This window comes from Mustela putorius, unplaced genomic scaffold, assembly GCF_011764305.1.
Source record: "Mustela putorius furo isolate JIRA1106 unplaced genomic scaffold, ASM1176430v1.1 tig00003845_pilon_pilon_pilon, whole genome shotgun sequence".
NCBI lineage: Eukaryota > Metazoa > Chordata > Mammalia > Carnivora > Mustelidae > Mustela > Mustela putorius.
The window spans coordinates 51,397,188-51,410,019 of NW_025421998.1; the positions used below are offsets into that span (position 1 = coordinate 51,397,188).

Here is a 12,832-nt window from a genome sequence, read left to right on the forward strand (position 1 = left end):
TCCTCTCATTTCTTCTTTCCTCTGATAAAAGGATATAAATAAAATTTCATAATTTTTTTAGTAAAGAAATAGAGTCCATCCAGTTGCTCATTTCATAAACTGTGATGCTATTTTCAGCTCCAAGTAAAATAACAAGATGTCCAGTAATAGTGATTAAAAAAAACGAGGACCTGTCAGTTAACATAAGAAGAGCTCTGGAAGCAAAGTGTTTTCCAGGGTTAGTTCAGAAGCTGAAGAATGTTACAAAGGACCCAGGTGTTCAACATCGCAATCGAACTCCCACTTCTACCATCCTCACTGTCACAGTGGGTGAGGGATGTCTGCACTCATGGTGACAAGATGGTTTCATTAGAGTCAAGCATCACATCTTCAGAAAATACTATTAGTGGTGTTCTGGTCAATGTTTAATGACCCACTCTCTGGAAAACAAACACAAACAAATTCTAATATGTAGCATTTGATGATTTCCATGTTGTGAATTTTCCCAGCGCTGGGCAACTTCAAGGTCCTATATGGTGTCATCGTATGCAGCATATAGAAGTAGCAATCATGAACCAGTGTGTGCTGGCTCCAATATAACACTAGATGACATCCAGAGTCAGGCAGAATCTTTTTAATGATATCTAGAGAGGGAAAGCTTTCCCAGAAATCCTTAAACACCCTTATGTCTCATTGGTCTGGCTTGCCTCTAATGCCTACCCTTAAGCTAACCACTGTCAAGAGGCCTAAAATGATCATGATTGCTTTGAAAGAAAGCTTTGAAAACTACATTTACTCCTGGCAGCAGGGTGACTTTCTTAAGCCTATAGGAGAGTAAATACCTCCAAAATATTGAAGCAGTCTAGCAACTAGGAAGGGGATGAGAATGCCTGGTGGTTGGACAAATAATAGTGTCTGCCAAAAGGACAAAACCAGACATACCGTGTTCTTATGCACAAATACACTTGAGGAGAAGTGTAGAAATGTAAGGATATACAATTTTTATTCTACTTCCAGCATCTTTTTATGAGTCTACCGCAAAAACACACACACATCATTTGGATGTGTCATCTTTTTGTTTGGGCAACTCCTGGAGCCTTGTCATGGTGAAACATCAAAGTGGAAGGAGGTTACTAGCTGAGTTGGCTCGAGGGCTCTTAGAGAGCACTTCAAACAGTGTGAGTGGTTGGGAACAGCTAAAATCCCCCTAGAAAAACATCATCTCTTGTAAGAAACATGACCCTAAACAAGGTTAATATATTTTTGAACTTGAGCACTTTATTATCTGCTGTTCTCTAGCAGCTCTCTAAAGCATGCTAATCATTTCTATCAATTGAGATGTTTCCTTTTGCTTAAAAGAATGAAGTCTTCCCCAGAGATGTGCATAGTTGTGCTAACAACAGTAGCTAGGAATGGTTAAGAAGGGCTTGGGCAGACAAAAATACTGTATTTCCTTGAGGTCAAAAGAAAATAAGCATGTTTGTACCTTTTGATTAATGGATAGCAATTCAAGTCTTTCTTTCCATTATGCTGTTTTCCAGTGTCTTCTTGTAGTATTTTTATTTAAAGAAGTTGTCAGCTCTTTTTTTTTAAAGTTCACTTCTCTTATTTAGCCTTCATATTCCTCCTTTAGCACTACTACCATCCCCCAATATACTCGTACCACCTTACTTATGAACCTACATCTTTTTATTTTCTGTTTCTATAGAAGCTAGATTTTAGATTTTTTTGTTGTTGTTGTTCCATTTGCCATTGTTAACTGTTCTTTTTCTTATTGACAATGGAGAGGTGACATGAGCTCTTCAAAATTCTGTTCCCATTGTTATGAGGGGTTAGTAACCCTGCTGGTTTCAATTTTAGGCTATCAAATCAAGATAGAGGATGCCTTCACAAATTGAGGAGCTGATTCTCTAAGGTGGGACCAGCACAATGTTGTAATACAGGAAGAACTCTTAATGTCTTTCTAATGGTAATGACTATGTGTTGCCATACAAGTTAGTAATATTACATTGGTGCTGGGTCTACAGTACTTTACATGGTTTAACCTATGCTATAGTAAGCAATTCATCATGAACATTTGTCACATGTGCTGTCTTAAAAAAATGTTTTCTTTTTCTCTCTTTATTTTAGAGAGGAGTGGTAATCAGTTTGTTCTCTTCTGGTGGAGAACCTCTCAAGGTGAAGTATATTTTTATTTTAAATGCATACTTAGATTTAAAAAAAAGAAATGTGAAGTAGATGTAAGGAAGCAACCCTTTGAGGTTGATAAACCTCCAAGAATGAGTGAATTTATCAAACTTGGAAATATTTGGAAAAGAAAAGAGATGCTTTGCTCGCAGTATCTTGGCCGTGCCTTGTCCAGAGTACAGAAGGTATGCTGAAGACCTGGTGTCTCCTTCTAGATTTATGTCTATTCAATGATACAAATTTATTGGATAGATCTGTCTTCTCACTGGGGTCTAAAAAAAGTGATTCCTATACCATGGGCACTTTATGAATATTTGGGTACCAGATAGACATTTTGAAAGATGTGGTTTTCTTTGACCAGTTGTTCAAGCTTTCCATGGACACATACTTGAGAAAATAATCTAGTATTTATACTTCATGTAAAGATAATGATACCATTTTCCTGATGTCAAATTTAGAAGGAATACATTTCAAAACGGTTTCATATACATGATAGCTGTTCCTTTGTACACTAACACCTAGAGCTGTTGTATTTCGATTCCTTGCTTCACTACTTACCTACACAGAAATTTTAAATTTGAGTTTTTTTCAAGTTGGTGCTTCCCAATACCAAAATGTCTTTTAATGAAATATAGATAGTTTACTTATTACATTATTAGAGTAATTTATTTTTTTTTTAAAGATTTTATTTATTTATTAGGCAGAGAGAAATCACAAGTAGATGGAGAGGCAGGCAGAGAGAGAGAGAGGGAAACAGGCTCTCCGCTGAGCAGAGAGCCCGATGCGGGACTTGATCCCAGGACTCTGAGATCATGACCTGAGCCGAAGGCAGCGGCTTAACCCACTGAGCCACCCAGGCGCCCAATTATTAGAGTAATTTAAAAATTTAAATTTGCTATCTGCTTTGCTTCCATGGGCACAAAGGTGAAATAAAGAACAGGCAAAAATTACTGAGAAACAAATAAAATTTACAGTTCAACTGTTTTTTTAAAGATTTTATTTATTTATTTGATAGACCGAGATCACAAGTAGGCAGAGAAGTAGGCAGAGAGAGAGGAGGAAGCAGTCTCTCCGCTGAGCAGAGAGCCCAATGTGGGGTTTGATCCCAGGACCCTGAGATCATGACCTGAGCCAAAGACGGAGGCTTTAAGCCACTGAGCCACCCAGGCTCCCCCAATTTAACTCTTTTAAGCAACATTTCTCCTTTTGTTTTATAAGAACTGCATGTGGTTACCACAGATTCCTATATGGGTGTTTTTACCAAGTGCATATTTTACCTTTTAAAAATTGAGTTTTTATTCTAGGATAGTTTTAGATGTGTAGAAAAAGTATAAAGATGGTACAGAAAATACCCATCTGTCCCCCATAATTTCCCCTATTATTAATGTATTACATTCATATATAAAGTTGTTACAGTTAATGAACCAGTATTGATGTATTATTCTTAACTGATATCCATACTTTGAGATTTCCTTAGTTTGTACCTAGTGTCCTTCTGTTCCATCCAGGATATCACAATACAATGAGTAGTCATGTTTCATTAGCCTTCTCTTGGCTGTGATAATTTCTCAGACTTTCCTTATTTCTGATGACCTTACCAATTTTGAGAAGTTCTGATCAGGTAGTTGGTTAGAATATCCCTTGATTTGGGCTCATCTAATGTTTTTCTCATAATTAGACTGATGTTATGGGTTTTGGTGAGAAAGCCAAGTGTATTTTTATTTTTATTTTATTTTTAATTTCTTTTTAAAGATTTTATTTATTTGACAGACAGAGATCACAAGTAGGCAGAGAAGCAGGCAGAGAAAGAGAGGAGGAAGCAGGCTCCCTTCTGAGCAGAGAGCCTTATGTGGGGCCTGATCCCAGGACCCTGGGATCATGACCTGAGCCGAAGGCAGAGGCTTTAACCCACTGAGCCACCCAAGCGCCCCCTAAGTTTTTTTAAAAGATTTTATTTATTTATTTTTTTAATTTATTTGACAGAGAGAGAGAGATCACAAGTAGGCAGAGAGGCAGGCAGAGAGAGAGGAGGAAGCAGGCTCCCTGCTGAGCAGAGAGCCCGATGCGGGGCTCCATCCCAGGACCCTGAGACCATGACCTGAGCCGAAGGCAGAGGACCAACCCACTGAGCCACCCAGGCGCCCCCCCCCCAAGTTTTTTTAAATGCAAGTGTTTTATTCTGTCTTCCCATTTCATACTGTTGGTATTGTTTATGTTTGTGAAAATACAGGTTAAGGTCTTTTGGAAACATGGGTATTAACTGCACTGCTTACCATAAAGTTGTAAGTAGATCATGTAACAAAGTTAAATTTTCCAAAGCAAGGAAATTCTTAACTCTGGCACAATTTTGCTTCCCTTTGGAAAGAGTCAGACTATTACGAATTTTCAGTGGTGGTTTCCTGACTTCTCAATCATAAATATACAGGACTAGACCAATTCTGGTTCTCAGGAAGCTGTGTAGTATAAAACAGTAGTTTTCTAACTCGTGGGTCATGAAAATCTCTGTTCGAATGAAATCTTGCATGGTGCCATAAACAAATAAATAAAAAGTAGGACTGGTCTGATTGAAGCAGTGCAGAGACTAAGCAGCAGAGGACTTACTTAAAGTATAACTGCAAATTCTCATGTCTGATAGATTGGTAGAAAGAACAGGGAACAAAAATACCAATTTCACATGATTCATATGAGGCTTCAGTAATATGTAAAGTGTCTGGTGTTGTGCATTTATGGCACATAGTTGCTCAAGAAATATCAGATCCATTCACAAACTGTAATTTAGTGACTGTATCTTTACTCTGTCATTTGAATGTGTCCCTGTATCTTTATGACCATAGCTGTGTATTAACTATCTATATATTTGTGTGTGTAGGGGTATAGCCCAAAGAAAATAAAATACTTATAATGGTGAGGATATGAGATAATTGCATTTAGTAATTAAATTTTATATTGTGAAATTGAGGCAATTACTAAGAGTTAATATCTAAACAGGGAATAGCCCAATGAAACTGCGTAAAATATTTTCTGACATCTAGTATATACCATGCTTTAAAATGCTTCCCAAAAAGACGTGAATATTGTGTTGGTGAGAGGTTTTAAAAACTACTGTCACCATATATCATATTACATTGAAAATATTATAGAGTATCTTGTCAGTCAGTCACACTGATCAGTTATTAAGCTATATTTTCTAATAATAAAAAAATTCAAGTGTTATCACTGTCTATTCCAGGAAAAGGTTAGGAGTAATAGAGTTAGAATGCAACAGAAAATTTACACTAGTCTGAGCCATTAAATCAGAATTCTAATGTACTCCACTGTGTCAATGTTTGACAAAAATTTTCCCTTAAAATGAACAAAAATGTTGAAATGATAACAATAACAGTAATAATTTGTCTTTGGTGTTTGGAGTACTCAAGAATCTAAATAATAAATTTTATGAAATTAAAAGGTCTTAATTACATTTGGTTATAGGTGGATGACTAATAAGTTTTTAATGTGCTCTATTGCTTTATGTTTAGTAATTAATTGCAATATTACAAGGCATTATGTTAATGATAATATTGCAATGGACTTTGAAATATTTTCACATCCATGTAAGGTAGGAAGTGAAAACAATTGCTTTTCCAATTTTATAGCTGCATAAGCAAAGCAAGGAACAATTGGGTAACTTTGGTGGATCACAAGGATATTCACTGGAGCAACTAAGTGTCCTAAATCTTGAGTCAGTAACATTTCCATTGGAGAACATGGCTGGTTTTAATAAATCTACTGTATTTATAGTTTTAAAATTTGTTTTGTCCCTCTTTACATATTTAACAGAGTGTTCTCTTTTCTTTTTCTGAATCTTCTAAGTCGTTTCAATTGGATAAAATTCAGTATCTAATCCCTTTGGATTTGAAGTGGCAAATTTTTAATGTGTGAAAGAATGACAAAGTAAGGTGATGCACTATTATGTGTCTCGTTGAAGATCTGGGTCACTGTCATATTGGTCGGAGTTTTACCCTTTGTGACTCTGTGCTATTATTTTTCTGCTGAATTTATCCTGGGTCCTGGCCAGTGTATTGCCTATGTTTTTTTTAGTTCACAAGTCAAAAGGCAGTAGAAAAACCACAAATAGTATACTTTGTTTTATTACTAAAACCTGAATATATTGGGAGTTTGCTATTTCTTAGAGTATTGGAGATAGCTAGAAAACACTTAAATGACTGACCTATAGAATTAACTAGAAAGATAGAGATCATGGCAAGATACACTGTATTATTTTTACATCAGTTTAATTAGGGGAAGCTCATATACAACACTGACATCACTAGACTTCTCTGGGTTCCTAGATATTATGTAAAACTGAATCCGAATCAGAAGACCAGATCCTGCTTCAGGTTGCCTTTGCTGAGCTACAAATCCTTTTATTAAGAAATTACCATTCTAGGAGTGCCTGGGTAGCTCAGTCGGTTAAGTGTCTTCCTTCGGCTCAGGTTGTGATTCCAGGGTCCTGGGATTGAGCCCCACATCATCCTCATCAGGCTCTCTGCTCAGCGGGGAATTTGCTTCTCCCTCTCACTCTGTCTCACCCCCCCCCTCATGCTTTTTCTCTCTCTCTCTCTGTCAAATAAATAAATAAAATCTTAAAAAAAAAAATTACCATTCTGTCTGGCTGGCATCACTTTTTCCACAAGTCATCCCTGTTCCTTTGCCTTATTTTCATTATTTTAATGTGATGGTAGTTATTCACAATCCTTCATATGACATATTTCAAGAAGATGGTGATGTTCAGGGCATATTTTTACTGACTTCTGTCCTCTGTAATACTTCTTGCCATCTCTGAATTTCCACTGCCATGCATTTTTACTTTTCTGGTGTGCTTCTTTTTGTCCCATGTCATAGTTATGCGTGTGTGCTTGTTTTATCTTCTCTATCTGAGCACATACTCTGGTAAAAGAACAAGAGTTGTGATTCACCTCTTGTTACCCACACTCCTGGTCTGTGGCTCAGTGTTATGTAGCGAGTCAGTGAACATTTACTGAACTAAATCTTTAGACGGTCACAGAACGACATTTCAGAAAAACACAGCTTTTGCTTAATATCTCTGAATGTTTACTATTACTCAAATCCTACCAAAATTACTCAACTCAGAGCAGGATGGATCTCTGTGTTGGTGTGTATCTTTTGTTTTTAGTGTGAGCTATATATTTTTTTTTCCACTCTTGGATTTTGTGCCTTCTAAGTATTTTCAACCTAGAGACTTTTCTGGCTTTCTGGATGTTTGCAAAGGCCATTTTCTACTTAAATTTATCTGCTTCACTTTTCATTGTTCTGTGTCATTTTCTTCAGCTTTTTGATAGTTTATATAGCTTACTAACTGCATGATGTTTAAGGTGTTTAGGTGTCATTTGTAGGCTTCATAAAAGGAGGTCACAGAGAGTTCAGAAATGTTTAGAAAAGGGAAGAAATCTTTGGAAGGTTCTTCTTGAGGTTAGCAATTTAGAATCTCTTCATTGTTTGCACTCAGAATGCGACATGTGATGCTAAGATTCTCTGTTGTGAATCAGGCTAAGGAAAGTGAAAAACTGGGGCAAGCAAGGGGTATCATATTTAAAGGAGTATCTCACATCCCTCAAGCCTGAGTTCTTTAAAAAGTGTGTGTGTGTATGTGTGTGTAGATTTGTGGTAATTGTAAAATGAAACACTTACTGAGTTTGAAAAAGAAATTTAAAGAAAAGAACAATAACAGAAATTTCCATTGCTCTGCCTAAATTTATTGCTCACAATTGTGGAACATATTTCCCAAGCCATAAAGACATGAAGGAGGAGCTTCTGAGTCATTATTCCCTTTCTTGTTAAGGCCAGAGGGAAGTAGAATTTAAGATTGTCATTTATGCATCTAAACGTACTATTCTAACCCTTGCCAGTCAGAGTATCCATTGAGAGGAGAGAGAGAGGGGAGACGGAAATGACCAATAGCTGGCTTCTGGCTGGATAAAACATTTACACATAACTCCTGGCTTCCCCTCAAGTGGAGCTTTTGCGAGGGATTTATAGGTCAGATAGCTCAGCAGTTTCAGCCTGTTGCCCACTGTACCTTAACAAAGCTTGTGCGTGTTTGTACAGCTGGACTGGTAGCTGTGGGAGTCCCAAGAATCCCACAAGGCCCCGTCCTTTTACCTCCCCTTCGCCATTTACCAGCACACAAATACATGCAGAATGAAACTGTCTGACTAGCAGGTTAAAGGCCCACAATTCAAGCCCTGTTTATTTTCTTTCCTTGATTTCCTGCTGCTACAGTGAGTAAATGGTATTTTTCCCCCTTGCTTTTTTTTTTTTTTTCTTTAAACCTGTTTGTCTGTCAGTGTCTGGTAAAGAATGAAAGAAATACCGATATTTTAACATAGTTTATGGAATTTGTTAGTACACTTGGTGTACTATTTTGAATCTCTCCCTCTCTTTCTCTCCCCGTCCCCCGACCTTCCTCTCACTACCCCTCCCTACCCCCCACACCCCCCACACACCTCTGTCTCCTTTTTCTCAAGGTCTTTCCATTCTCATCTCTTTCTCATATGTTTTTGGGAAAGGAATTATTTACCCAAAGGAAGGAAAAAAAACATCCCCAAACTCTTCAAGTGTAACTTCACCCCAAGGAAGGGTGTTATTTTAATTACTGTTGAACCCATTCTGTGGGGAGGCCTGTAAATGCTTGATGCAGCTCAGAGAGTGGCAGTTAATATGCCTTTTGAATCAGTGCCACAAACTACAAAGACTGCCATCTGGGGAGGTATTACATTTGTAAGAAAAAAATAGTTGAGACTTTTCTTTAAATGAGCTTGTAAATTCCAGTCAATCTTAGGTTCATTTCATTTTTTTCCAAAAAAAAAAAAAAAATCCTCCCATATGAAATACTTAAAATCATATTAATTAACCAGAAAAGGAACAGCAATTCTGAATTTCTGTGAATATCGCTGTAATTCTAGGTTTGATCTGTGTGTTTATATTTTGGATTTTTTTTTTTTTTTGGTCATTTCAATAGCAATTTCATTAAACGCTTTGCATTGGAAAAGAATTAAATTGATGAAGAAAAGTTTGTTTACCTGTTTTGTATTCTTAAATTTTCTTGTTCATACCAAAAAAAAGTTTTAATTAAAAAGCAAAAATATTTAATTCTGGCACTTTAGTCATTCTTCATCTCCTGTGACTGTTTTGGCAAGTGACACAGAAATGGAGGAATATTGGGAGCTGGACAAAGCTGATTAGAATTCAGGTCTCTAAGTATAAATAATGCACTGTTCTGAGACAAGGCATGAAACCTCAACTTCATCTGGAAAATGGGAAAAATGGTACTTTGCCAACTTCACAGGGTTGTTGAGGGAATCAAGTGATATGATGGCTGCCAGAGTGCTTTATACATGGAGACATTTTATGTAAATCTGAAATAGTATTCTTTCTTTGAAGTTTTAAATTATTCTTGATAGTTGAGCTTTTCCTTTCTTTTTTGGGAGAATATTTTCATGGCAAATCCATCATTACTGGCAGATACAAATTCTAAATTTCAAGGAGACTCTAAATCAGATGTAAATTATTTTTTAAAAGTAGTGTTTGCATGGTATTTTTTAACAAATTATAGAGGTACCTGAAATATAATGGGGAAAAAACCATGATTATTTTAATGGTACATCCTATTGATCTCATTATAAATATTCAGGAAAACTTCCTATAATCTTATTTCAAAATATTCCAGGATGCTTAAACTTCACACCCTGTTGACATTTTAAATTACTTAGCAGGAAACCTTCTGATACTTATCCTTCCATTTGCTAAAGTTCTTTAGTTCAAAATCCCCTATGGAATTGCAAATTTAGAGGCACTGATTTAGTAAGGAAAATACACAAGAAACAGGCTCTGAGTAACATTGGACTTCATTAACACCTTTGCCATTAAGGACTATTAGAAAGACATTTTTAAAAAATCTACATATTGCATTGAAAACTAATTCATACTATTCTGAGGGGATAATGGTTGAACAACTTTTCACTCAGGAATTTTTCTTCATTTAATATTTGAATTATCATGTGGAAGATATTTTTAGTTTCCCCCTCTCATCTCCTTCCCTTCCCTTCCCTTCCCTGTGTGATCCCTGTCTATGGTGGTCTGCATGTAAAAAGTAGATATCTCTAGAACAATGTTTCTGTCCATATCCACTTTCATTTTAAAAAAATTTTCCATGTCCACTTTCATGTCCATTTACATATCCATAACCACATCCAAACCCATCCTTTGTCTAATAAGAATAGGAGGTCTTCCTAGAATATTTATTCTCATCATTTGGATTCCATTACAGTAAAGGTGTTTTCTTTAGCTAACAGCTTTTGGTCAAAAATAAATATTTTATTCGAGCATAATTAATATTCTTCAATTTGAAAAGTCTAGTAAAAACATTTTGTCTATTTTTATTTCCCTTAAAATTTTTATCTGTATTTTCATTTATTCCTTCTCCTTCCCTTCTTTTCTGTTCCACCTGACATTTTATCAATCTTTGTGCTAAATCTCTATTTTAAAAAATAAAGCTTTAATATTCCTATGTGATGGATCAACTTATGGCTTTGTACTCATTGTGTTCTCATCATTCTGTGAAGCGGAATCTTTGTGACAGTATGTTTGACCACACTGTTCTTTTTTTTTTTTTTTTAAGATTTTATTTATTTATCAGAGAGAGAGGAAGGCAGAGAGAGCAAGCACAGGCAGACAGAATGGCAGGCAGAGGCAGAGTGAGAAGCAGGCTCCCCGCTGAGCAAGGAGCCCGATGCGGGACTCGATCCCAGGATGCTGGGATCATGACCTGAGCCGAAGGCAGCTGCTTAACCAACTGAGCCACCCAGGCGTCCCGACCACACTGTTCTTAAGGCACTAGCATGGTGGAAGAGGTAGTGGACACTAAAAGTATCTGTTGCTCTCTTAACATTTCTGCAAGGCTGACTAATTTGCTAATTGCGTGAGATAAATTTACCTGGTTAGGCACAGAGTTCTTATAAGTGCCCAGCATTTACTTGTCCTTCAGCTGTCCTCTTTATTAGTTTCTTACTCTAATGGATTCCAAAACATCCTTGAACAATCTGCTTAATAAATAAGAGAAGGTGGTTGTAACTGAATAAGCAACTTCTAGGTGCAGACCAGCAGCTAAGTACATTTTTTGAGGGCCTTGGTTAAGGAAGCATTTACATTCAAAATCTTTAATGAGTTTCTTAACTGAGGCAGAAGATGCAATCAAGATGTGTTTCCCCTGTGAAAAGTGGAAGATTGCTGTAGAGTATTAAAAGTTGAACAGCTGGCCACTGTTTATGAAAACAGCCAGGCTCTTATCCATAATACAGGAAAGTGAGTCAAAAGCCAAAGTCTCCTGTTTTTTAAGATACAGCTGGAAGATTTTCAGAGCTCGGGGAGAATTTTAAACATAGGGTAGACATATCTTCCCCCCACCCCTTGCAAATATAGGAAAAAGAGGAATAAGAAAATATCTTCAGGGTAAAATATCTTTATCAATTCTACAATTTATATTCTACCAAACACATGTATCTCTTTTGGGAAAAAATATTTGGTTAACTTTAACCAGAAATAAGAGCAGGTGAGTTATGTAACCACTGTATGAAAATAAGAGGAAAGTTAATTAATTAATGTAAAATGGAGGTAAAAAGTATAAAACAAACATAGCTTAGAATTAGTTTTAATTCCCTTACAATCTCCTTATTGAAGCCAATTCATGACTTTAGCTGAAGGTACTTTTTCTAAGTATAATGAACAACTTTCTTAATCAATTCTTTGGAATCCTGGCAACCTATCCATTGTATTCCAGATTCATTGATTTTTATGGCCAAAGAGATTTACTCAGAAAAGAAGCTCTGGAGGGGGATGTTCAGGAGGAAGTAAATTGAATGCTTTATCTGTATACTTTCTAGTCATCATTTTAACTTTATCCCTTTGGGTAGTAAATATCTATCTACTGGTAGAGAAGAATTTCTCCTATCTTCAAGATGAGTAGGAATCAGAGAATTTGAGGAACCAAGAAAAAAAATCAAAGTTAAAATACAATCCATTCTACATATGAACTTCCCTTTACTATGCAGTTGTATTTTGGAAGTATCAAGGTGACCTTATTTTAACAGATGACCTAAGTCTTGCAAAACAAAACAAAATAAAACAAAATAAACCAAAACGCTTTGTCCAGCAGTTAATATGAATTTGTTCAGAGCCTTCCCCATGCATAAAATCTGTAAGTGCTTCATTTGATGCTTTTATTTCTCTTTTAGAATGCTACTGAGTTCTGATAAAGTGATCACAAGTTTGGGCAAGAGAATTTGAACCTTTTGCATGGAAAAGTGAATATGCATTTATACATTTTACAATGAAAACTGTTCAAGTAGGTTAAAGTTGAACTTCAAAGAAATCAAAATGAAATACAGCATGAGATAAACAATGGTTTTTAAAATTTGTACACATATCCTACATCTAGGTTTCAAATAAATCACATTAAGTTAGTTAAATTAGTTGTTATTTCATTTATTGTCATGCTAAGCTGCTTATAAAGTATGCTATAAGTTTATCATTTGTCTTTTTATTGCTTCTTTTGGGAGAGCAGTTTCTAACCTATTGTTAAAATTTTTAGAATTCTCCAAAGAGGATG

General features: G+C 36.0%; 1 long non-coding RNA gene across 1 annotated transcript; it reads left to right on the forward strand.

Annotated features, from left to right (window-relative positions):
• Positions 1-1,814: 1,814 nt before the first annotated feature.
• Positions 1,815-12,518, forward strand: LOC101678812. The gene is made up of 3 exons (XR_001177990.1): positions 1,815-1,894; positions 2,110-2,157; positions 12,459-12,518. It is a non-coding gene; the product is annotated as an uncharacterized LOC101678812 (long non-coding RNA).
• The last annotated feature ends 314 nt before the right edge of the window (positions 12,519-12,832 follow it).